Source organism: Mus musculus, chromosome 2 (assembly GCF_000001635.26).
Source record: "Mus musculus strain C57BL/6J chromosome 2, GRCm38.p6 C57BL/6J".
NCBI lineage: Eukaryota > Metazoa > Chordata > Mammalia > Rodentia > Muridae > Mus > Mus musculus.
Genome location: NC_000068.7, coordinates 103,377,501 through 103,403,422, shown reverse-complemented (window position 1 = coordinate 103,403,422; position 25,922 = coordinate 103,377,501). Strand labels below are relative to the sequence as shown.

Here is a 25,922-nt window from a genome sequence, read left to right as displayed (position 1 = left end):
GGTTGATGTGGAAGCAGAGGAGACTTGGAGAGCAGTAAAGTGATGAGGATGGAAGGATGGATGATGGAGGGAGGGATAGATGGATGGGTGAGGGATGAATGAGAGAGGGAGGGATGGACGAAGGAGGGATGTATAAGGGAGGGAGAGAGGAATAGAAGAGGGAGGGATGTAGAGATGGATGGATGAGGGAGGGATGTAGGGATGGATGAGAGAGGGAGGGATGGACGAAGGAGGGATGTATAAGGGATGGAGAGAGGAATAGATGAGGGAGGAATGTAGGGATGGATGGATGAGAGAGGGATGGATGAAGGAGGGGTGTAGGGATAAAGAACATTTTCTGAGCTCTGTTTGTAAGGGCCCCTCCTTATGACTTCCCATAAATACAATTACCTCAAGTCTCCAATCTAAATATTACCACTCTGGCAGTTAGGGCTTTAGCATAATTTTTTTTGAGAAGCACAGTTTAGCTCACAGCAGGCATATATTGACTACCTATAAACTTATAGAAGTAACTGGGATAATTATATATTTACAAATTGGCTTTGACTATCTTTTTATACAAAGTAGTTACTGACTGAAGATTGTTGATGCATTCTACCCTTAGGTTCTCAGCATAGGTGTGCATTCTGTCTAGAGTGGTGCTTGGCACAGTGTACTGTGAAGTTGGGGGATGGATGGCTCCATTCTTTCCTCCTTTTGTGTTTCAGCATCACAGGGCTTCTTTTGGTTCCTACATTCTCCATATTTTGTCCCTCAGGTTCTTTGCTCTTGCTAATCCCTGTCTGGAACACCATTCCCCCATCTAACAAGTAGGTTTCGGGTGCTGATCATGTTGGACACTTTCCTTGTTGGGACATACACTGAACAAAGAACACAAATTTGCCTGTCATGGACTAACATTCGGACAGGGGCAAATAAACAGTGAGGGAACATAAGTTCATAGAACATGTTACAGCAAGAAAAGAGCTATGGGGAAAAATAAGGCCAGGAAGAGGGGTAGCACCTGTGGGTAGGTGGGACCTCCTGCTGAGAATTTTAATAAGAAGGTGACAGCAGATCTTCTGAATTCCACCTATCGTTCAGGACTTCCCTGACCCCTGGTCTTGGCAAACGGACCCTGCTTTAGGAGTTTCGGCTTCTTTCTTTCCTTTGTCACTGCCCTCATAGATTCGATGACTGCATGAAAGTGCTCTCTCTGTGGGGCTGAAGCTTCTGCAAACTGAGCCTGTGTCTTGTGTCTTACGTCTCCATTCCCATCTTGGAGACTATGCTTTTTCCATTAATTTGTCACCCTGCAAATAGTGACTTGACAATGTGAATGAAATAGGACAACACTTAGCAGACAGCCTTTCCTTTCTTACTTGCTATGTGATGGCAGAGTAGGCATGGTTAATTCAAGTGCTCTATGCGGTGTGTCTTTGGTCACCGTACACAGTAGGAAGTTTGGAAAGCAAATCAAATAAGCAGCAAGTATTGCAGGGCTTCTTGACTGGAATGTGGTTGCTAATCATCCAGAGGCTGTACTTCTCCCAAGTCACAGCAAGCATATGTGTCACCCATCCAATATGCTCTTCTTACAATGTAAAATGACACATGTTCCACTGAGATTTGGGGGCTATTTTCTCTCCCCTGAAATCCTGGTAGCATCAAGACAACAGTGACTTTTTGAGATGTTTGAAATTCAGCTACCAGACTATGAGGGCAATCTTGGGCTCTTTCTTGGAGTAATTATAAAGTATTTCTCTTTCTTCTGTATTTGGAACTGGGAAGGCACAAAAGTGTCCCCAGCCTTCAGGCCACAGGTGACAAAAGAGAGCTATAAATATGGCCTAACAAGAAATTGGAAACTTACTTAATATGTGATGCTTTGGGGGGAAGGATAGCTCATTTGCATGCTTCCTGAATATGACCTTTATAGATGATAATGTCATGCTTCATGTCAATAGGATGGACAGACTTTGCTGGGTTTCTGGGGTGCACCATGTGGTAGAAGACTGCTCAGAAGTGAGGCCACATTTAGTAAAAGCGGTGAGTGGAGCCAAGTCCCATTGGTTGCTTGAGATCCTAGACCTGGCTATGACTGAATCCCCTTACAGTCTTCAGTGAGTTGAGCCAAGAATCCCCTTACATACAGTTTTTCACAGCTTATTTGAGCTGCATCTCTGTTACTGTGCCAGAAGAGCCATGACCAAGATAATCTTGGGAGTCTGTAAATCTATTGGAAACTTTCAGGGCTATGAAGAAACAGGGATAGATATTGTTAATCATATCACCTTGAGAATATCCTTGAGGAGTCTTGTCTGCAGACTATTGTTAATGAAGACCTCCGAAACCCCCTCCTTTGACATCCCAGGCACCCTCAGGTGTTACTTCCACCCTCTTCTCTATCTGACCCCTGCAATTTCTTAGCTTATTTTAGGTCCAGGAAGCTGTATCTACTTTTGCATTCCTGGCTGAGGACAGGCTTGGCCCAACCCAAAGGAGCTCCCTGGAGAGTCTCAGTGACTCATCTTGAGCAGAGACTAGGGTTTGTCTAGAGATTTCTGAGGAAGCTCTCTCATGGGGGAAATTTTAGAATTCGAATGAATAAGTGGATTGGGTTTGAGTGCCAACTTGGAGCGATTAAAGGATCCTGTGTAAGCCGACCCCCTAGAGAGCTATGTACATTTCAATTGTATAACAACTTAGATCCAAAGGTACAGAGGGATAGCGTCTTTTTGATCCAAGCACCTGCGTGAGCCTGCACATCCACCTGGGCCCCCTCGGGGTTCCTGGCCTGAGCCAAAATCTTTATACCTCAGCGGTCAGTCCCAGGTTCTGCTATTATTCTGGATGGTTTTTTTTCCATTTTTAATTAGGTATTTTCTTCATTTACATTTCCAATGCTATCCCAAAAGTCCCCCATGCCCTCCCCCGATTCTCCTCCCCCCTACTCCCACTTCTTGGCCCTGGCGTTCCCCTGTACTTAGGCATATAAAGTTTGCAAGACCAATGGGCCTCTCTTTCCACTGATGGCCGACGAGGCCATCTTCTGATACAAATGCAGCTAGAGACATGAGCTCTGGGGTACTGGTTAGTTCATTTTGTTTTTCCACCTATAGGGTTGCAGACCCCTTTAGCTCCTTGAGTACTTTCTCTAGCTCCTCCGTTGGGGGCCCTGTGATCCATCCAATAGCTGACTGTGAGCATCCACTTCTGTGTTTGCTAGGCCCAAGAATAGCCTCACAAGAGACAGCTGTATCAGGGTCCTTTCAGCAAAATCTTGCTAGTGTATGCAATGGTGTCAGTGTTTGGAGGCTGATTATGGGATGGATCCTAAGATCAAAAATTCAGGTGACAGCAGATGCTGGCGAGGATGTGGAGAAAGAGGAACACTCCTCCATTGTTGGTGGGATTGCAAGCTTGTACAACCACTCTGGAAATCAGTCTGGCGGTTCCTCAGAAAATTGGACATAGTACTACCAGAGGATCCCACAATACCTCTCCTGGGCATATATTCAGAAGATGTTCCAACCGGTAAGAAGGACACATGCTCCATTATGTTCATAGCAGCCTTATTTATAATAGCCAGAAGCTGGAAAGAACCCAGATGCCCCTCAACAGAGGAATGGATACAGAAATGTGGTACATTTACATAATGGAGTACTACTCAGCTATTAAAAAGAATGAATTTATGAAATTCCTAGGCAAATGGTTGGACCTGGAGGGCATCATCCTGAGTGAGGTAACCCAATCACAAAAGAACTCACATGATATGTACTCACTGATAAGTGGAAATTAGCCCAGAAACTTAGAATACCCAAGATAGAAGATACAATTTGTAAAACACATGAAACTCAAGAAGAACGAAGACCAAAGTGTGGACACTTTGCCCCTTCTTAGAATTGGGAACAAAACACCCACGGAAAGAGTTACAGAGACAAAGTTTGGAGCTGAGATGAAAGGATGGACCATCTAGAGACTGCCATCCCATAATCATTCTGGATGTTAATGCTTACATAAGAATTGCTCCAGAGATTCTGTCTGGAGCTGCACTGCTCAGTTTCACTCAGAGAGGGAGACCTGGTCATTAAGTCTTAGCACTAGGCACAAGGAGGCAGGAGAATGGCTCTTTCTTTTCCTTTCTTTGGGCAGGAAGTGGTGATGTTAGAGGCTCGGCTTTTGAGCATGCATTTTCCTGTTTACAAAGTTCTTTCCTGTGTTTGTCTCCCTTCCTCCAAAATCCATTCTCTTTCCCCAACTGTCAATACCTCCCTTCTCTGAGAATCCACTCCTTCATCCATCTACACTTGTCCTCTCCACCTTTGAAATTCTGGAACACCTTCTTTATCCTTCAGTTAGTGATTTGGGGATGCAGTGGACTTTAACAACTTGGTGGCACTCCAGGATTCAGGAGTAGCTTTTTCAACCCCCACATCTCTGGGACAACCTTTAAATACCATGGACTGGGATACAATGGACTCCTGGGCTTCACCTAGTGGGAAGTTAGGGACTCATGTTCCTTCCTTCCCAGAGGGTAGAGTGCTCATTTCTGTGGACAAGAGGTCAGGGCTGGAAACCTGTCCCATCACTTTCTAGCAGTGTGGTCCTAGGCTGGAGCAGAACTTCCGATTATTACTTACTTTCTGTATCTGCCCCATGGAGGGTGAGTGATGATAAACCCTACTTCTGTGAAGATAAAGGAAACCACTCAGGTGCTGGCACACAAGGAAACACCAGGATGGCTGCTTGTGGATGCTATTATAGGAATCAGTAAAAAATTAAGCATTTAAAAGGAGACACTGCTGAGGGAGGGAGGAGCCAGCCTCTGACGGCCACATGGATTTGACCTCTCAGTTACTTGGGGCAGTCACTTCTATGTGATGTTGTTTCACCCGTTGTCTTGTTCTTCCACCCAACAGATACGCATCTCCTGTCTACCATTTGTCTGCGGGGTTTAAGCCAGTCCAGCTCCCACAGGCCTACTGTGGGAATCCGGATTAATGCTGGTGAAATATTTTATAGTTTTGGCTGAGCGATGGATTAGCATTCTAGGCTGTGCATTTACTTTGTCAGCTCTCAGCCCTGTGGTCAGGGACAAGTGATCCTTTGCTTCACATTAGGGGACTGTTGAGGGCGAACATAATACTCTAGTCTCTGCTATTTCTGAAGCAGAGGGACTGTAAAGGAAGCTTAAGAGAGGAGTGTATGGGTTCAGACAATACTTGCTGGCTGGTAAGGAATGAAACCCGGAGGATTAGGAGGTACATTGCACATTGAAAAAAAAACAAAACAAAAACAGGAGCAAGCAAATGCACTTAACTCTTTGCGTGCCGGTTTGGTCACTGCAATCTGTAGCACTTGCCTGGGGTTATAGTAGTGTTTAGTAAGTACGGTTTTTTTTGGGGGGGGGGCGGGTGGGGAGGGGAAGCCCTCACAGGTATTGTATTTGGAATATAGAATCCATTTGCTCAACTCTGAAGTAGGATCCTTGGTTTTGTGCTACATTTGGACAGCCAAGTAGAATTCTATAAGCAGACCTTCCCGTCTATAAACTATCTTTTGCTTCGATGCTTAGGTATTTTCCTGATAACTTCTGACAATTGTTCAACAATAAGCATTGTATAAAACCCAGGCAGGTGGTGGCTCAGCTCACAGAATGGCTTCCTCTGTTAGGATTTGGTTGCTTATGATTCTTTATTGGTGCTGATACTATAGGCATTTGGATAGGACTGTTTTTCTCTTCACAAGACTGTCCATTGTATTTCCAGGAAAAGTCAGCAGCTGCTTCCAATGAATACCCCAAGTGTCTCTCCCATTGCTGGAAGTCCATTGTGAGGCTGTGCCATCTCTAGCCCCCAGTGAAGGTAACATAGCTTTAGTAGGTCTTTGTCTTATGTGGTGTTAAGGAGAGCATGAGACTTTCCCCAGGAGGCTAAAAGCCATGAACTCTGCAAAGGCACATGCTAAAGACCTTGTTCTTTTGGGTTTCGGTTCTTGAGACACAGTTTGATCTTTCTGGCCTCTCCTTAGATATTTTCACTGTACTGGGTGGATGGAAAGATAATATAGTAATTATATCATTAATTTCACATGATTGTCAAGCTGAAGTGCAGGATTATTTTTGTAAGTATGGATGATATCCAAAATATTTAATAAATACTACTTGTGTAATATTAAGCAATCAGAATTTACCCTGGGGATTCGGGAACTTTTCCTGCTTGAACTGCAACCTTTAATTGCTGGATTATGGGACAATCTAGGGTGCTCCAGGAATAGATATCAGGGAGCAGAAAGATAGCACCTATTTATCAAAAGTCAAGTTATTTTAATTTTATTACAGTTAATTTATTTTATGTGTGGGACAAAAACATTCCATTGTGCCAGAATAGAGACTAGAGAACAGCTTGCAGTAGTGGGTTCTCTCTCACTGTATGGGTTCTGAGGATTAAACCTGTCTGTATTAAACCATGGTAGCAGATGCCTTAACCTATCAAGTCATCTCACTGACCAATGTGCAGAAAAATGTAACAGCTGGTAAGGCAACAGTGAACATGTTTCTGGATGTTAGAGTGACTATTCTGCAGACTGCAGAAAACTTTAAGACACAGGGATAAAATGATCATATGTATGTTTTGACAAACTCATGTAGCATCCTCCACTCGATTAGCCATTCAATCAGTGGTCAACACAGGTTGCTTTCAGAGCTCTTCCTGGTCCTGTCTCCTTGCTGTCATCTCTGGCTGGTGGAGGGGGCATGTTTGCCCTTGATTTTGACTTCTGTTTTCTGCTCAGCTTCTGGTCTGCTCATTCTCTCACCTCTTGGCTGGTACCTTTGCATCTCACTTGTGGAATCCTTGCCTTGGTCCACTTGTCTACGGTCTCAGTCAAAGGTTATTTTGGGAGATGGAACCTCTATCCTTGGACTTCAGCATCGGAAGTCTTCCATAGGAACCAAAGAACTGGCTCTGCCTTTTGTCCTTGACTTCCACCTCTGGTCTTCATTCCCTTTGCACTGATTCCTGCTTCTCTTCTCTTCCTCCTATTTCCTATCCTACCCTATCAGCTCCAGTCCTTTCTAACTCACTAAGCTCCATTCCAAAGGCACCAAAGAGCTAAGTCAAGTAGTCTCTCACTGGTGTTTGTTTTGGTACTAGCCTTAGACTCAGTTTGTTTTGGTACTAGCCTTAGACTCAGTCCCATACTTGCTAAGTATGATCGTCAATCTTGATTGATAACTTGCTGAACTTTAGAATTGCTATAGAAACACCTCTGAATATGTGTGCAATGGTGTTTCACAGAAGAGAGAAGATCCACCATAGGTGCTATGGTCCTATTGTCTGGGGGTCTCAGGATGAAGAAGGAGGAGAAAGGGAGCCGAGCACCAGCGGTCACCCGTCTCTCTCTGTGTGGAGGCTTTGTGACTGCTGCCTCCTGCTCCTGCTCCTATGACTTCCTTGCCTTAATGGACACAGCTTACCTCAAACATTGAGGCAAGAATAAACTTCTCTTTCCTTAAGTTGTTTATGGCAGATATTTTTTATGACAGATAAACATGTCAGAGAGCCCCACACTCCTATTGAGCTACCTCCCTAGCCCCTTTCCTATCTCTTCTTATCTTGTTTATTTGTGTTACAATTTGGATTTCAAATGTCCCACAATAGTTCATGCATTGGAGGCATGGTCCCCAACGCACAATGTTGGTAGGAGAAAAAACAAGATTAAAATCTAGGTGTTCTGATGGTTGTAAATCCACATGTATGTCTCACAGTAGGTCCTTTGGAAAGCTATGCACTCTCTCCTTGCCTCAGTGTCCTTAGGTATATGAGCTGTTGAGATTGTTAAATGAGCTGTTACATATGGAACACTTTCAGTGAAGTCTGGCAAATGGGAATTGCACAATGCCAGCGATTTCTTTCTTTCCCTGTGTAGCAAGTTGATTTGGCTCATTGACTACATATGGGTGTGACAAAGCACATTATTAAACCTAACCAAGAATCTATGTTATCATATTCAAGTATTGCTGATTAGTTGGGTTTTTTTTTTGGGGGGGTGGGCAGTGGATGAGGTCAACTTGATATAATCTGGAGTCACCTGAGAAGATGAAACTTTAATCAAAATACCCTGTGATGGTTTGTATATTCTTGGGCTAGGGAGTGGAACCATTTGGAGATGCGGCCTTGTTGGAATAGGTGTGACCTGGTTGGAGGAGGTGTGTCACTGTGGGTGTGGGCTTAAGACCCTCACCCTAGTTGCCTGGAAGTCAGTCTTCCACTAGCAGCCGTTGGATGAAGACATAGAACTCTCAGCTCTGCCTGCGCCATGACAGCCTGGATGCTGCCCTGCTTCCACCTTGATGATAATGGACTGAATCTCTGAACCTGTAAGCCAGCCCCAATTAAATGTTGCTTTTTATAAGACTTGCTTTGGTCATGGTGTCTGTTCACAGCAGTAAAACCCTATCTAAGACATACTCCTACCAGATTGACCTATAGGGGCATTTCCTTGATTAATGATGGACATAAAAGGACCCAGTCCACCATGGGTGGTGCCATTCCTCAGCAGGTGGTCCTGGGGTGTATATACAAGTAGGCTGAGCAAGACAGGGGAAGCAAGCCATAAGAAGCCTCCATGGCTTCTGCTTTCATTTCTGCCTCCAGTTCCTGCCCTGACTTCCTGTCATGATGGACAGCAATCAAAATGTATGAGTCATGTAAATCTTTTCCTTCCCAACCTGCCTTTGGCCATGGCATTTTATCATAGCCATAGAAAGCAAACTAAGACAATCATTTAGTGTAATTTATGTGCTGAACTTTTTTTTTTTCAGATTCAGCTGCCATCCTCACTCCTTCTCACAAACATGCATATACCACAGCCTTTGAGAACCATATACAGATCCAGAGTCTCTGAGTTCTTGGGTCTCCTTCCTTTGCACCTGGCTGGCATGCCTTGCTCCAGTCTACCTTCTTTGTTATGGGAACAGGGCCAAAGAACCATCATTAATAGATGCTTCAGCAACTGGCTCCCATGCTATTTCCCCCAGTGACCATTGCTTCTCTTGAAGGCAGAGTTGAATTCTATGTGTTTTAGTTAAATTTCCATTTCTCTGATAAGATGTAAACATCTGGTTTGCTGATTTAGTTGTTCATGCCCCAGGACTTAAGCCTTCCTACCCACTCCTCCCCACAAGTGTAGGAGAAACCAGGGACATAACATTGTTTCTTCACTGGGATGGACTGTACATCAGGGGATAAATGTGTGTAAGCATCTCTTCTGTTAAGGTAGGAATACTTAATTAGGGAGACATCTAAAGTTTAAACCATAGCAGAGTGCTTGGAGATACCATCATGAAGGGTCATCAAATAAGAGTGGTGCTATTATTTCTGTTTAGTTATCCTTATCATTGCAATGCCTTGAGCATGGGGACCATGTTTCTCCATCTTTTGGTCTCAGCAGGCAGTCTAGGCCTTTTGGAGCATAATAAGAGCTTATTAAGTGTTAAATGAATGATAAAAATGTGAAGAGACTTTCTAAGAACCCTATAGTGGAGCTACAAATTTCCATGCCATACAGAATAAGTCATTTCATTAAGAGGAAAGTTTCCCCTCCCCAACATGAAGGCTTTGCACATGCCAAGCAAGGGCTCTACCACTGAGCAATATCCTGTTCTTTATTTCCTTTAACTTTGGAACATAGTCTCACTAAGTTGCCCAGGTTGACACTCAACACTCCATAGTCCAGTCAGGATTCCAGGTTTGATCTTCCTGCTTCAGCCTCCCAAGTAGCTGAGGTGATATGCCCTGGATTACCAGCCCAGTCTATTTGTTTAACTCTGGTGTAACTCAGCAGCCCCCGCCCCCAATCCCTTTAAACCATGGCTAATTTGAAAGCTGATAGATGGGGCAGGGGAGAAGGTGTTGGCAAAGAGGACAGTGAAAGCAGTAATGTCACTGACCTGTCATGGTGCAGGGAACAGAACTGTTACAGGGTGAAGGATGCCTTTGGCTAAAACCTGGAAAACAACTTTAGTCAACAAAGGACATTTTCACCCATTCTAATACTCATCTGCCAGAGGAAAGCCCTGTTGAGGATATGCAAAATTACATTTTGTAGACTGCGTAGGGGCACAAGGCATTGAGACTATTGGATGTTTTGCTGAATAAGCTTCAGGCATCTGGAAGTAACATGGTACTCTTCATTTATTAAGATGCTGTATCAAATCTGCTGGGCTAGACACAGTTCTGGGTTTTCCTAAGTGCACTGGGTGGGAAGGCATTGTTGCCAGTCAATAGCAACAACAACAACAACAACAACAATAACAACATAGCTACATGGTATCTTTAGATGCTGCTTTGTAACACCTCTTCTTTGGAGTAACGTAGTATTTCCTCTTCTCCTGAAGGGTATGCTTGGAGAACCATTGACAAAAAAACTCTGTTCCTGCCAATGTCTGTGATCAGTTTCTATTTTTCTCAAAAATTAAAAAAAAAATTCAATTATGTGTATATATGTGTCAGTGTATAGGTTTGTGTATATGAGTGCAGAGCCTGCTGAGGCCAGAAAAAGGGTGTCTGATTCTCTGAAGCTAGAGTTACAGGCAATTATGAGACATCTAATTCTTGTGTTGGGAACCAAAGTTCGAGAAGAGCTGTGACCACTGAGCAGTCTCTCTAGCCCCCAGAGTCTTATATTTGGTACAACAGTTTGTGGGTAAGGTTTTGATTTAAGAGTCCTCAGTTAAAAATATGGTCAAAGGGTATTTAGGATGACAGGGTATCCAACTCTGTGCCTTCAGTGGACAGTCAATAAGTTACAAGATGCTGGATGCTTAGGGAAATGCCGAGCACATAACAAATGCTACTTACTGTGTAAGAAGCTCCTTGATCAAGCATGAGAGTGAGATTTAAAACCCTGGGTTGTGTGAATGGTGACGAATAAACAGACAGCAGCCATATAGAGAGGGGGGAGGTATTTACTGGGAGAGCAAGGCACAAAGGGGGAAAAACACAAACAAACAAACAAACAAACAAACAAAACAAAACAACAACAAAAAAATCCTCCATAGCTAGAGAAAGTACCCAAGGAGTTAAAGGGGTCTGCAACCCTATAGGTGGAACAACAATATGAACTAACCAGTACCCATTCATGTCTCTAGCTGCATATGTATCAGAAGATGGCCTAGTCGGCCATCAGTGGAAAGAGAGGCCCATTGGTCGTGCAAACTTTATATGCCTCAGTACAGGGGAACACCAGGGCCAAGAAGTGGGAGTGGGGGGAGGGGAGGGGGGGGGAGGGTTTGGGGAACTTTCGGGGTAGCATTGGAAATGTAAATGAAGAAAATACCTAATTAAAAAAATTAAAATTAAAAAAAAAATCCTCCATATGTTTAGGCATTTGGGTTAGGAGCTGTCCAAAATAGGACATGCCACATTGCCAATGCCCTCTGAAAGAAGGGTAAGAGGGAGGTTCCGGGAATAACTTGAGGTAGGGGGAACATGTGTCACCTAGTGAACTATCTTATTGTCTTGCTAAAGGACACAAACTTGCTTTTCTGTGGCAATCTTTAGACCTCATTTTTAGATTCTCTCTAGTAGAGAATCTAAAGGTGAAACCAAGGGTGCTTGCGAGGCTACTGGAGGGTGGGGCATGAGGCGAGGGAGAGGTCAAAGATGCTTCTGGAGTTTCCCAGCTTGGGCAACTGGGTGGCTGTGATGCTGCTCATCCGGATAGGGAGTGGAGGAGAGGGGAGGGGAGGGGAGGGGAGGGGAGGGGAGGGGAGGGGAGGGGAGGGGAGGAGGAGCAGGTTTGGGTGTGGAGAGGTAATGAGTTCATTTCTAGGACAGTTTGAATTTGAGGTGCCTAAGGGAAATCAAGGTGAGATTCCCAGCGGGAAGTTAGATGGCAGAGTATGAAATTCAAGAGACAGAGCAACTGGACATAATGACTTGGAAGGTTCTAGCTTATAAAACGCAGCAGAAACGTGGGGAATGGTTGTGTTTGCTAAGGGAATAACAGCAGCTTGATAGAAAGCAGAAGATGGCATCCTGGGAGATGGACAGCTAAGCAGAGATCTCAGCTGAGGACCCAAGGTGTAGCTAAGCATATGACCAAAGCCTTTGGCTTGTGAGCAGTCTTCAGAGGGCCCTTTCTAGAACTTGCAGGGCCTGATTATTTATCAGAGAAACACCATGGCTCTCACAGAGCCAGAAGGGATTTATGATCTTGGAATCGGTGCTTTTTAAGTTGGAAAGAATTTCAAAAGTCTCATGGTTCAATGGTTTTTAAAAAAGGGTTTAAAGGAGACAACTCTTAAAAAAAAAAAAAAAGAAAAGAAAAGGAAAGGAAAAAAAAAACCTGAAACCTTTGCCCAGTTCCAATAGATAATAAAAACATAAACAGTTCTGATGGGGGAAGCTGGGGCTGATGGGTTCTCTTGGGGGTCAGTCCACAAACTCCTCAACTCCAGTATTTACTAGTGTCAAATAAATGCCAACCTTAGTGCTCAGTTCTGGATGTAGCTGTGGACAAAACCCAGTTCTTGCCCCTGGGCTCAGTGCCTCTATGTCTTGGCTGCACCTTAAAATCACCTGATGAGTTTTGAAACAGTCCCCATGCCTGGACTGTGGTCTGTTCCCATGAAATCAGAATCCTGGCAACAAGACCCCACTGTCTGTATTGTCAGACACCAAGCCTATTTTCACACACAGGCACATCTTGAGAACTGGCTAACTACAGAAGACCTGAGGATCTGACATTTTCCTGAGACTGATGGTAGAATCCTGAGCCTTCCTCCTCTCATTTTCTCCAGATGTTAAGTTGGCTGAGGCGATCTGTGGCGGGGTTGGGGCAACTCTTCCTCCAAAGTTTCTCTTTCTGCATACCAGTGTGGCCTTGGCTTGCTCTGTGCTGTGTGGCCCTTAACCTGGTTGGTCACTGGGCTTTGATGTTAAGTAAAAATCTGGTGAATGGTCAGCATTGTTCTCTCTCCACTGCTGCTGTCTTCTTTCTCTGTGAGAAACCTGGCAAATTCTTTCTCTAAATGGGGTATTCTTCATTCAGAGGCCAGACAATGGCTCCCTTTCACTGGCCATTCAGTCTCTAGTAACAGAGACCATGGGGCCTGCCAACAATCTGCTTGTGAAACTGGCCCAGTTGAGGTCCTGAGACTGAAGCAGGGCACTGATGCCCAGAGCAGAAGTGGCTCCACATTGTGTGCAGGGCTTCCTGAGAACCAGCCTCTTCTCAGAAGGAGAGCTGCAGGCAGGGCTGAGGCTTGCTCGAGTTCCTCTCCCCAAGAGGCCGCCAAAGCTTCTCCAGCAGGCTGACACCTGTTCATTTGGCAAAGGGCACCACAGGGTATAGCTGGGAGACTTTGAGTTGGTGGAGTGACCTCTCTGGGTTTTAGTTTCAGGCTGAAAGACTTAAGAGGTAGGTTTGCTATAAGCCTTCAATGGCAACTGTAGTGTGTGGGCCCTTCACTACGTGCTGCATGCTAAATTGAGGCTGATTCTTGTGTAATTTAATCCATAGAACTAACATAGAAAAGTAGATGTGAATGAATGATTATCCCTTATAAGTGAGAGAACCGAAGAGCAGAAGAAGAAATGCAGACAGCCAGGGCAGGAGCCAGACCCTGGGTTCTGGCTTCCCATACTGAGAGTCAGTGGTGTATTAGCTGTTAGCTCTAATCAAATATTGCTTAGGATTCAGTATGGAATAGGGAAAAGTGCTGATAGGCACCAAGGGAGATTTATATTACTTTCAGTGCACACAGAACCACAGTATTGAAGCTAGAATTGAGTTTTGCAGGCACCATAAAGGAAAGAAACCACCCCCAAGAGTTGATGGGGACCAATTATGTGCTAAGATTGAGAGCATCTTTTATGTGCACAGGGAAAATAAATCTGAAATATAAGACTCATTGTCCATGCTGGGACCGATAATGCAGATCAAGGAGCAGTGTAGATGGTGTCCTGCAAGCCCCTTCTGATGTTCAGGACTCTTCTGATGTTTAGTAGCCACGTCAGGATCCTGTTGGCCCTGACAAGTGCACTCACCTTTATGTTTTGGTCCATTTTTTTTCACAACTTGATGCATTTTGCCCTTACTCCCTGTGCCCCATAAAAATCAGAAAGGGCTGTTTCTTAGGTGGTTTCCTTGGCAGCCATTGGAGAAGGGCACTAATATTAATATTTGTAATAACCTTGATTGTAGCTAATGCCCAGCAGCCACTGAGTTCTGTGTTCTGAATAATGTTGCAAGAATCCCAGAGATACTATCACATTTAATTCCTACAATGCTCCTATTCAGTCAAGCTCAAACTCTCTCCCCATTTCTCTGCTAGGTAACGATGACACAGATCAGTCAAACAACTTGCCTAAGGTCACATAGCTAGTCATGGCAGAGCTTGGATGTGAACCATGCTGTTTACCTGGTAAGCCTGAGGGAAGCTTGTGCTGCAGTCTTCACGTCCCTGACCTGGTATTCTGTTGGTAGCTTCTCTGTGGAGATGCTCCATAGGGAGGTCTCACCTAGAATCACTCACCTGCCACTCTATTTTTGTTCTTGGTGTATGGGGTTTTAAAATGATTCTGACTTTCTATTGTTAGATGATCGTGGCCTTTGTCTTTGTTGAACTTGGCTCTGACCTGCTTGCTCAGCTGGACTCTTGGGATTCTAACATCCTTCTCCTCCTCCGAGAATCCAGGGCTTTGTTCCTGTCCTAACTTAAGGAAGGCTCTCCCTCTGCAGGAGCTGAGGATCCTGTGATTTCTCATTCTGTACCCCTGCTCTTTGGGCTCTTTCTGTGTCCCCAGCCTTTGGCTCTGAGAGTCACACTGAAATCCTGGAGTGGTGGTTGGAGAACCCTCATGATTCTGGCTTTGTTGTTCCATTCTTATGGTTAGAACAAGTTGAATGTGGAGAGAGCAGCTCTCACAAAGGTTCACATTAAGAAGTGGCTGAGCCAGGATCCTAGCCAAGCCAGCATGGCACTGGAGCTAGTGGCTACCATCTCATGTGACATCCCTTTTCCTTCCTTTAGATGCTCCAAGTGTTGGGCTGTTTGTGTGTGTTCTGAAACTCCTTTCAGTGTGTGAATAATTCACTAATTTGCTCGCCTTTCCATTTCAGGTTGCTGGGAACAGCTATCACGTGAGGGCATGTGTGTGTGTGTTCTACCTGTCCTCCCTTGATACTCCTGAGGTAGCTGGTCCTGTGCCCAACTTTGATTCATTTCTAGTGAAAAACAACCTGACCTGAAGATAAGAATTCACTCCAGCAAGATCATCAGCTATGATAACTGGACCTCTCAGAGTTCATGTTAACTGGTGACTTATTGCACTCAAGAGTCCTTATGTGTGAGAAGTGAGTCCTGGGCTAGGGTGGTGCTCAGGGGAAGATGGAAAAGCAGGCCTGGTTCTTAAGGGTAGCTGAAGCCTGTGGTCAGTGGGTGGGTCCGTTGTGTGTGTGGAGAGCTGGCTTAGGCTCTGTAATTGGCAGAAGGTCAGCTGTTTTGGTTGTTCCCTTTAGAGTCACTTTGACATCCTGAGTCTTAATTCTCCAATAGAGACCCAATCTTAGCCTCCTTACAGGTGAGAGGGTGGGGAGATTTAGGACGTTCCAGTGAGGCCTCTCCAAACTCACTCTGTTTTGAAGCAGGCACTATGAAGAAGCTGAAGGTATGAAGGATTGAGTGGCAAGAGTGGCAATAGCCAGGGTTCTGGAAAGTTCTGGGAAGCACCGAGGCATGATGTGTCTATGCCTAGCAGTGATGGCAGTGACATCTCCGAAAGAGTAGATAAAGACTGAGTGTTATTCTTAGTGACATTATTAGTCAGTTTTCTGATGTTTGAATGACATACCCAAGGTTTGGCTCTTCATAAAGAAAAGAGGTTTATTTATTTCACTGTTTTGAAGGCACAAAGCCTTCAGGATCATGCTGGCCCCACCCTGACCACAGGATGTCATGATAGATAGGAACATGGGTAGGAGCACTCATGAAAGGGTCTATATGTGAAGACAGGAAGTCAGAGTGAGACCAACTATTCTATTCTTTTATGTAGTGACCCTCTCTAGAGAAATAACCAAGATACCATGGGAACTACAATACTATCTTCTGAGGCCAGTACCACAAGGCTAAATCACCTTAAACTAGGCTCCACTGTTTAAAGGTCCACCTACTCTACATGCTGTGGCACTGGGGACTAAGCTTCCTGCATAGAGCCAAAGGTGGGGGTAAGGGTGGAACAGGGGACGAAACCCGCATCTAACCACAGCAGGGGTAAAGTGTCGTGTGTAGATTTCTGACCCTTTTGGAGATTTGTGATTTTGCTTAATGGCCTAGTCAGTCTTGATCTTTGTTTCATAGCCTATTTGGCCATAGCTAGATACAGTAGTCTATGTAGATATGTTGTCTATGTTCTTACTGATTTTCTTTCTAGTTGTTCTATCAATTGTTGAGGGGTGCTAATAAAGCTTCCTGCCATACATACAAATGTGGATTTGCCTATGTCTTCTAAGTTCTATTGCCTTTGAGTTCTGATATTTGTCAGCTTAGTCATATAGTGTATGATTGCTATATCACACTTTAATCAATTTTCTTGCACTTGCTACTTTTCTTTGCTCTGAAATGTATTTATCAGGCATTCCTAGGACTCCCTCACTTTCTTTTGATTAAATATGACTCATATGTCTCATTTTAAAACTCATAATCTATATCTTTATATCATTATGTTAGAGCTAAGACAGCATGTAATGGAGTCATATTTTTTTAAATTCACCCCGAGAATTTCTATTAAGCTTGGCATGAAGGCCATTTATGTGCAATGTAAATAATGGTGTGTTAGGCCTGAAATATGTCTTTTATTTTATTTTATTTTATTTTATTTTATTTTATTTTATATTATTTTATTTATTATTTTTGAGGTAGGGTCTCATGTAGTTTTGAACTTGTTATGAGGCCAAGGGCAACCTTGAACTTCTACTCGCCCTGCCTTTACTTCTTAAGCACTTAGTTTCCAGGCATAAACTATCACACAGTGTGTTTTGTGATGCTGTGTATCAAACCTGGAGTGTTGTGCATGCTAGGCACATACTCTATCAACTGAACATGCCCCCAGCTATATTCTGTATTTTTATATTTTCTTTATCTTCCTGTGAGCTACCAGAACATGTTTAGAATAACATTGGCTCATCCAGCGTGAATAAATCTCTTTGCTAGCTCTCTTAGTGGTTGTTGAAGATGTCATCTTATATTTACTTAACTTTTCACAGTCTACTCCTATTTAGGATGACCAGTTCAAGTGGAATATAGAAACTTATTTCTCTTTATAGTCTTTTACCCCCTTCATTTGTAATACAATTTCTTTAAAAATTTCCTCTAAATATATTCATCATCATAAGAGACAGTGCTATAATTTTGTAGCTACCATCTAGTGTAATTTAGAAACCTTAAGATGAATGGAACCGGTGACTGATTTTACTCATGGTTTTGTTCTTAATCTGTCTCCTCTTCCCCCAATATCCTAACTTTGTTGCTTCTCCCAAACCTTACTCTGCCCATTCTTAGGGTGAGTCCGCTGCTGAAGACTGTCTTAGTTTTCCACCATGAGTGTGTCCTGCCTTCTTATCCATTCCCGAAGGCAGTTTCTGTTGAATGTTGCATTCTGATACTACAGTTTTCTCCTCTCTGCATTTGAACAACCTTCACACTACTGCATCGTGACTTCATAGTTGCTCAGGAGAAATTCACTACCATTTGAATGGCTTTTCTCCCACACAGGAGGTGTTCCTTCTCCATGGGTGTGTTTAACACACTTGTCTTTAGTTTACAGAGGTTTGACTTTGCTGCCTTGGAACTGATTTCTTCAGATTTGTCTTGCTCAGCTTCTATGCTGGGTAGTTTTATGTCAACTTGACACAAGCTAAAGTCATCTGAGAGGAAGGAATCTCAATTAATAAAATACTTCCATAAGATAGGGCTGTAGGCAAGTTTGTAGGGAGTCTTCTTAATTAGTGATTAATGGGAGAGGCCCATCCCATTGTGAGTGCCATCCCTGGGCTGGTGGTCCTGGGTTTTATAGAAAAGCAGGATGAGCAAGCCATGAGGAACAAGCTAGTAAGCAGCATCCCTTCATGGTCTCTGCATCAGTTCCTGCCTCCAGATTCCTGCCCTGTTTGAGTTCCTGCCTGACTTCCTTCAGTGATGAAGAGTGCTGTGGAAGCATAAGTGGAATAACCCCTTTCCTCCCCAATTTCTGTTACCTACATGGTGTTTGATCTCAATATAAAAACCCTAACTAAGAGAGCTCCTTAAACCTTGAACTCGGCTGTTTATGACTTTTATGAATATGGGAAAGTTTTCCCCCTGAAATACTTCTTCATTCCTCTGCTACCATCTCTCTCCTCTCCTTCTGGAACCTCAGTTCTATGAATGGTAGGTCTTTCATTGTAGTTGTACAGGTCTTCCATGTGCTATTGATATTTTAGGTGCAGTTCACCTTCTTTTTGAGATGGAGTCTCTCACTGGGACCTGGGGCACTCTGATGAGGCTAAGCTGACTAGTCAGTAGCCTTAGGATCTGCCTCTTTCTGTTTCCTAAGTGTGGAGATTATAAGTGCATGCTACCTTGTTCTGTTTTTTAACATGGGTTCTAGGCATCAAACTGAGGTCCTTGAGTTTGTTTATCAAGCATGTTACAGATTGAACAACTGTCGGTTATTAAAACCCAGTCCATTAAGTGATAATGACACCAACCCACCCATAACACTTTTGACCTAAAATTTGTCCTGTCTACAAAAAATGCAGGCATGGGGGGATGGAGCAGAGACTGGGAATGGGCAGCCAATTGCCAGCCTAACTTGAGACCTATCCCATGGGCAAGCACCAATCCCTGACATTATTAATAGTACTCTGTTACGTTTGCAGACAGGAGTCTAGCATGGCTGTCCTCTGAGAGGCTCCACCCAGCAGCTGACTCAGAGAGATGCAGACACCCACAGCCAAACAGTGGATGGAGCTTGGGGACTCTTATGGAAGAATAGGAGGAAGGTTTGCATCCCCTAAGGGGATAGAACTCTACAGGAAGACCAACAGAGTCACCTATCCTGGACCCTTGGGGCTCTCAGAGACAGAACCACCAACTACAGAACATACATGGACTGGACCTAGGCCTTCCTGCACATATGTAGCAGATGTGCAGCTCGGTCTTCATCCCAAACAACTGGAGTGTGGGTTATCCCAAAAGCTTTTGCCTGTATGTGAGATATGTTCTATAATCTGGGCTGTCTTCTATGGCCTCAGTGGGAGAGGATGCATCTAGCTTCACAGAGACTTGATATGCTCTGTTGGGGTTGGGGGCTCAGAAGGGGAGGGGAGATTTGTGGAAAGGGGACTGGGAGGGGGACAGTGAGTAGGATGTAAACTGAATAGGTAAAATAATAATAATAATGATAATTAAAAAAAATCCAGTCCATTATGTCTCTGATATTCAGGCTGGGGTAATTTCTGTGCTATGATTATTGATTCACTTGGCTTCCTCTCTGGTTTCTCTATTCAGCTGTTGAACTCATTCGTTAATATTAAAAATTTAATTTATTCTTCCACAATTACATACTCTTACACACACACACTCATGCTCACACACATGCGCACACATACACTGCTTTAATTATGTCTCCCTTTATTCTCTCTTCTCTCCTTCCTATTGAACCCCTTCTTCCTAATAAGCCCTTTGTCCTACTTTCATAGTGTGTGTGTGTGTGTGTGTGTGTGTGTGTGTGTGTGTGTGCATGCACACATGTAAGGGAGTTTTGTGTGTCCACGCTTGCACATGCTGAGGACAGAGGTCAGTGAGTGTCTTCCCTTACCATTCCTCCTCACCTTCTGTTTTGAGTCGGAGTCTCTCACTGAGCTAGGAGCTTGTCCTTTCCACTGACGGGCTGGTGAGTTCTGGGGACTATGTGTCTCCAGGCCCTAGTGTTGGGCCCAGGTGGAAAGGCATGGATTCTGCATGGGACCAGGACACTTAAACTCTGAATCCCTTGCTTTCCCAGAGCGTTTGCTTTGCTGACTGAGCCATCTCCCCAATGTGTCCCCTGCTTTGAAAATCTGTAACTGTTACATCTGCGGCATTGGAGTTGCACTTGTGATTCTTGGTATGGTATGTTATTTTGCACCAAACATCTTGGCTATGTTAGGACACCCTGGATCTTCTGTAAGCCTTCTGAGTCAGCCAGAATATTTGGACTCTGGCCTCACAAGGGAAAGGGGTGGGTGCTGGAGTGGGGTATGAGTCTAAGTTCTCCAGCTGGTACCTCCTGACATCCTGTGGGGGTGGGGTCTATGGGAGAAGCAAGGTTTCTGGCTCCCCATTTGGCTTTTTCTGCTATGACGCTAGCTGGAAGAATGGCGTACCTGTTACTGCTGGTCATGTGTCCCTCTCTGACACTGAAGCAATGGGAGGTGACCTCATCACCTCTGCCTCTCCCAGAGCTTCTTCTGATGCCTGGTATGGGGAGTGACCAGCACCCTCATCCTTCTGGGAGGGGATGCACAGTTTATGTATGGAGGGTGGGAATGTTGCCACTCAGCAGAACTGGAAGGACCTGATCTCCGCTTGGCCCACTCTGACTTCAACCTGGCAAAAGTGTTAGAAGCCTTCTGTAGCCTGGCAAAGTGGGAGTCTAGATTGTTCCCATTTCATCTTTATGGGTTAGAGTAAGAGACAGGTGTTTTGTTTTTTCCTGTAATGTTTGGCTTGAGTTCATCAGTGATGGTCTAAGTTCTTCTTTTTCTACCAAGTCTCTTTCCTTGTTCTGGGCCCAAGAAAGCCAATTCTCATTGCCTGTGTTCATTTGCATTCCTCAGTCAGGAACACAAGCTCTGCACAAGTCTAGTGAATATGAAAATAAGAAGAGAATCCAGCACTGTACCAGCCCTGTTGGGGCTCAGGCCTCCCTCTCCACATGGCTCTCCAGCAGGGTGCTCTGGTGGCTGTTTTCTGCCTAATGCCTGCGGTGTCCAGATGTTCTTAGTGGGACAGAGGGCAAGGATCACATCTGCATCCTTGCAGAAATAAAAGCCCTGAATCCGTAAATACACTTTTGTTTGCTACAGAGAAGGCTGAGTCATGCCCAGTCACTGTGTCCCCTGAGGCTGGGCCTATGGGCCCTGTCTAAAATTTTCTTCTATTTCCTCCAAACCACTGAAAACCTTTCTTACTACCTTTTTCTTTTAAAATCACAAAGTAATAACTGTCTTTTTGAAAAAGACTTGTTTATTTATTTATTTGTTCATGTACTTGTGTGTGTGTGGGGGGGGTGGTGTGTGTGTGTGTGAGTGTGTGTGTGTGTGAGTGTGTGTGTGAGTGTGTGTGTGTGAGAGTGTGTGTGTGTGTGTGAGTGTGTGTGTGTGTGAGTGTGTGTGTGTGTGTGTGTGTGAGAGTGTGTGTGTGTGTGTGAGTGTGTGAGTGTGTGTGTGTGTGTGTGTGTGTGTGTGTGTGATGGGTGAGCACGTGCGCAGAGCTAGGAGAGAGTTCAGGTATCCTTATCGTTTCCTGTTTATCCCTCTAAGGCAAGGACTCTCCTTGAACCTGGGGCTAGTTTTCTTGGCTAGGCTGGAGGCTGACAAACACCAGGGATCTTCTGAGCTAGGGTTACAGATGGCTGGGGATGCTCAGCTTGTTATGTGGGTGCTGGGACCCCTAATCCAGTCCTCATGGCCACAGCAAATACTGAACCGTGATTTCAGTGTCCATATATTATTTTGTAGAACATCTAAAACACATGGAGAAAACAGCTAGCATTCCACATCGGAAGAGTGGAATCACAAGCTTATATACCTTGATATGTTGAAATTCTATGCCTTAGACAGCTCTATACTTGAAGGTTCTGTGGATTTAACTGACCATGGATAGAAAACATTAGATGAAAAAGTCTATATTAAATGCGTACCAAATTTCCTTATCACTAGTCCTGAAACAACACAATGTAACAACTACTCATTTAACATTTATATTATATTATGAATTGTCAGTAATCTAGGACATGTACAAATATGCTATTTTATATGAGGGACTCCAGCAGCCATGAATGTTGGTGTGTGAGAGGGACTTGGAATCAGTGCACCGCAGATACTGTGGTGAGACTACATGTAATTATAAGTATATACAATATAAGATTAAGAATATACAATATTCTATATGTATATATATGTATATTATATAAATATATACCCACGTATATAATATAATCACACACATATACCTATATATAATATATTTATACTCTATATACATATACAACAATACAAGATTATACAGTCCCTTTTGTTGATTAGTAACTTAATTTTCATTTAATCAGAAATCTTAGTATCATTCCACATTATGGTTACATAATATTCTATTGTGAGAACATAGTTTTTTTTTTTCATATCTGTTCCCTGTGGTAGGACATGGAGATTATATCCAGTTATTTTTACCTTAAACAACTGTTCACAGACTTCTTTGTAGATATTCTTTGTTTACTTGTCTGATTATCTCAAGATAACCCCCAAGAAACAGAATTGCTGGGCTGTAGGGGACATATATTTTTGATAGGGGTGAAGGCTTTTGATACCATCTTTACATATTCTACTCTGAGTTTAGCTGTAGCTCACTGTGTGGTGCTTTGCTGACTTTAGAGAGAGTTGACTGGCAGACACTAATGGTTCCTTCTGCCCATGTCCCCTCTATTCCTCTCCGTTGGCAGTGTTAGCTTGTGGCAGGATAAACCCTGAAGTATGAACACCTATGTTACCACCCATGTCCCAACCCACATCTTCCCATCCTGAGGGCTTTTCTTCACTCCTGACAAGGTACAGTCTTCACACACAGGGGCAAGTGGCTTTTCACATCTCTCCAAGCAAGTGCACCTTTTTATTTGGTTCTACGTTATTACAGACGCCTGGTGTTTCTCAATCATTTCAATGTCTTGTTTTGTTTAAACAAAAATTTCCAAGGAGAGCCAACATCACATAAAGCAAGCAAAAACCAGTTGATGGAGGTATGGAAGTATACACAGGGACTCTGGGAAGCCTAGGGGTCTGTGGATTTTGTTCTGTGTTTGTTCTTCCCTTGGAAGCAGAAACCCAGCCCATGCTCCTTTCATCAAACCTAGGGCTCTAGCAAGTTGCTGTTCCTCCTGTAGAGGACAATCTGCCCACGGAGCAGCAAGCATTCAGGAGAGAGTGTTGTTGTTGTTGTTTTGTTTTGTTTTTTCAAATTCATCCACCCAGGTAAGTGACCTTTCCTATATAGGCCACACAAAGGCAGGCAAAGGTCCCATATGAGTACACTTTGAAAACCAAAATGGGTGTTTACCTGTACATAGAATCTGGGTTTCTATTTTGAGTCTTCAGTTTGCTGGTAAATTCCAAAACAAGTTCAGTACGTTTCCTTGTCCCAGACTTAGAACATTACTGCTTGAGTGTGGCAAGGGGCCAACAGCGACTGATAGTGTCGTTAAAGTGTGGAAAATGTGTCAGGCAAGACTTGGTTTAAGGCCAAATCCCCATGCTGACGTTCATTTAGAAATGTGTATGTGTGTTTGCATGTGTGGGCATACGTGTGTGTATGGTTGTGCCTGTGTAAGTGTGCAAATGCATGCACAGGACCAACATGGATGTGGAGAGCCTTCCTTCCTGGGATATGCCCAGCTGTGGTCACTGAGGCAGTCTCCAGTCAGGCTGGCTGGCTGGCCAGCTTGCTCTGCGATTCGGTTATCTCTATAGGGGCTGATGTGCCTGGCTCTGCGATTCGGTTATCTCTATAGGGGCTGATGTGCCTGTCCAGTGCTTCCATGAGAGCTGAGGGCCTGTGCTCCTGCCTTTCTTGCATGGCAAGCATCTTACCTGCCAAGCATCCCCCTAGTGCTCCCTGCTCTATTTGGCTTTGCTTTTTTGTTTTGTTTTTAAAGACATGTTCATACTATATTGCTCCAGTTGTCCTAAATCTTGTGGCCCTCCTGCTTCTGGCTCCTGAGTGCTGATATTACCAACATTTGGGCCACTATGTCTGACCTCTGCTGTGATTTGGTTTTTTTTAAAGAGTAATTATATCAGGAGTAGGAGGCCTTGGGCTGGCTTCAGAGATCACTATTTTACAGTCACTAAAATAATATCCTTAGTTTATAGTTGGGAAATGATGAACCTGAAAAATGACTGCTGGTGCTTAAGGTCAGAAGGTGGAGAAGCCTGACTTGACTCTAAAGCTTCCTGGCTATAATCCCAGGGTTGATGATTGGCTATGTGGCCATGGGGACCACATTACCAATGAAATGATGGGTCTTCCTCACTGGCCTCCTTCTTCCAAAGACAGATATTTACTATGTATTGGCTGTGCTTTCAGAGTGGCCAGTCTCTATGGGGGATGGTTGCTGACATGTGGGGAGTCCAGGAATGTGCTACCTTGTGATGTTTATGAAAGGGGGAGGCAGTCACATCAACAGCTTCTGCTTCTGCAGTAGAAAATGTGCCTCCCATTCATCCCTGGTACTGAGTCAGTGCTAGGAGTCACATCTACTTCCTGGGATGTGACTTTGTTTCTCCAAACAACAACAACAACAACAACAATAATAATAACAACACTAATGATGGTAAGCATGGTCTGGGAAGAGTACTTTTGATCTGCAGATCTCCACGCCTGTTGCTAATGTGGTCCGGTGGATAGTGTTATTATCTCTTTTTTACAGATGGAGAAAATGAGCCACAAGAAATGTAAGCTGGGGGTTCAAGGTCATGTGGGGCATCATTAATGGGGCCATGTGGGGAACTCAATTGTTAGCTCTGAAATAAAGCTCTAGGCACTTAACAGGCTGTTGGTTGGTTATGGCTGCTCTTTATGAGGACCTATATTTTTATAAACCATGCCATAAAAGTGAATACTGATCATTAGATTTCATTTCAAACACATCGTTCACAGTCTTAAATGCTGCGAGAATCTGCCAGACACTCCCCTGTTCCGAGGAGTTGGGTGTCACATATCCTCTTTAGTATTCAGAGAGGTCCCCAGTGGTTCAGGAAGTGACTCTAACTTATACCGAGTCTCAAAGCTGGCATTAGATGATTGGGCTCCAGGGAGAGTCTCAGAGGATCTCTTCATGTTGGTTTATTAGTCACCTGTCTTTCCTGGCAGGACCACCTTGGAGAAGAAACTTTATTTTGCCACCTCAACTCCTTCAGTTGTAATGAGAGCAATTGGCATGAACTTTCTGCTATATTTTAAAGACAAGTTATGATTTAGTAAAAATTCATATTCATCTGACCACCTCCTAACACACACACACACACACACACACTGGGGAGGTCTCAGAGATGTTACCTTTGATGCTGGCTTTGAGTGTTTGGAAGGCTCTATGTCATTTTAACATTGTTCCTGTGTTTCCTTTTAAAAGGGTGTGAGCTTCGGAAGGAAGCAGGCATCTCTGGAGCTTTTCCATGCAGATTGGGATCCAGCTCAGGAGAGTGGGAGCTCAGAGAACTGTTTGGAGGATTGCAGAAATGGAGACCCAGAGGATGTCATTGTGTTATTTTCAAGTCATCCCACTGCAACTGAAATCTGAACCCCAGGAAGTTGCTGACCTGATTCCATTACCACAAGGTCCTTTGGTAGCCATGAAACTGAAGACTGGCTGGATTTGGGAATCTGGTTGTTAAAGTGCCCCATGAACATCCGCATCTCTGAGCTATCGAGGCTTAGTCAAGGGAATTAACCTGGGGAAACCTAATTTTCTTCTAGAATTACACATGTCAAGGTGTCTGAAAATGTCAGTTTTTTTTTTCCTGGGTACTGATTTACAGAAATAAGAAATTACAACCAACAGTTCCATGCAGTATACACACTATGCTGATGTTACAGTCCATGGTGTATTAGTCAGGATGGGCTCCTCTATGATGCAGTAATAAGT

The 25,922-nt window shown here is 43.9% G+C and overlaps 1 long non-coding RNA gene across 2 annotated transcripts; it reads left to right on the top strand.

The window, feature by feature from the left end:
- The first annotated feature begins 14,378 nt into the window (after positions 1 to 14,378).
- BC016548 (cDNA sequence BC016548) lies at positions 14,379 to 25,780 on the top strand. Of its 2 annotated transcripts, none has more exons than NR_130965.1 (3): positions 14,379 to 14,413; positions 15,112 to 15,345; positions 25,410 to 25,780. It is a non-coding gene; the product is annotated as a cDNA sequence BC016548 (long non-coding RNA). The 2 variants fall into 2 exon arrangements; NR_130964.1 differs by lacking the exon at positions 25,410 to 25,780 and adding an exon at positions 18,907 to 19,444.
- Positions 25,781 to 25,922: the final 142 nt, after the last annotated feature.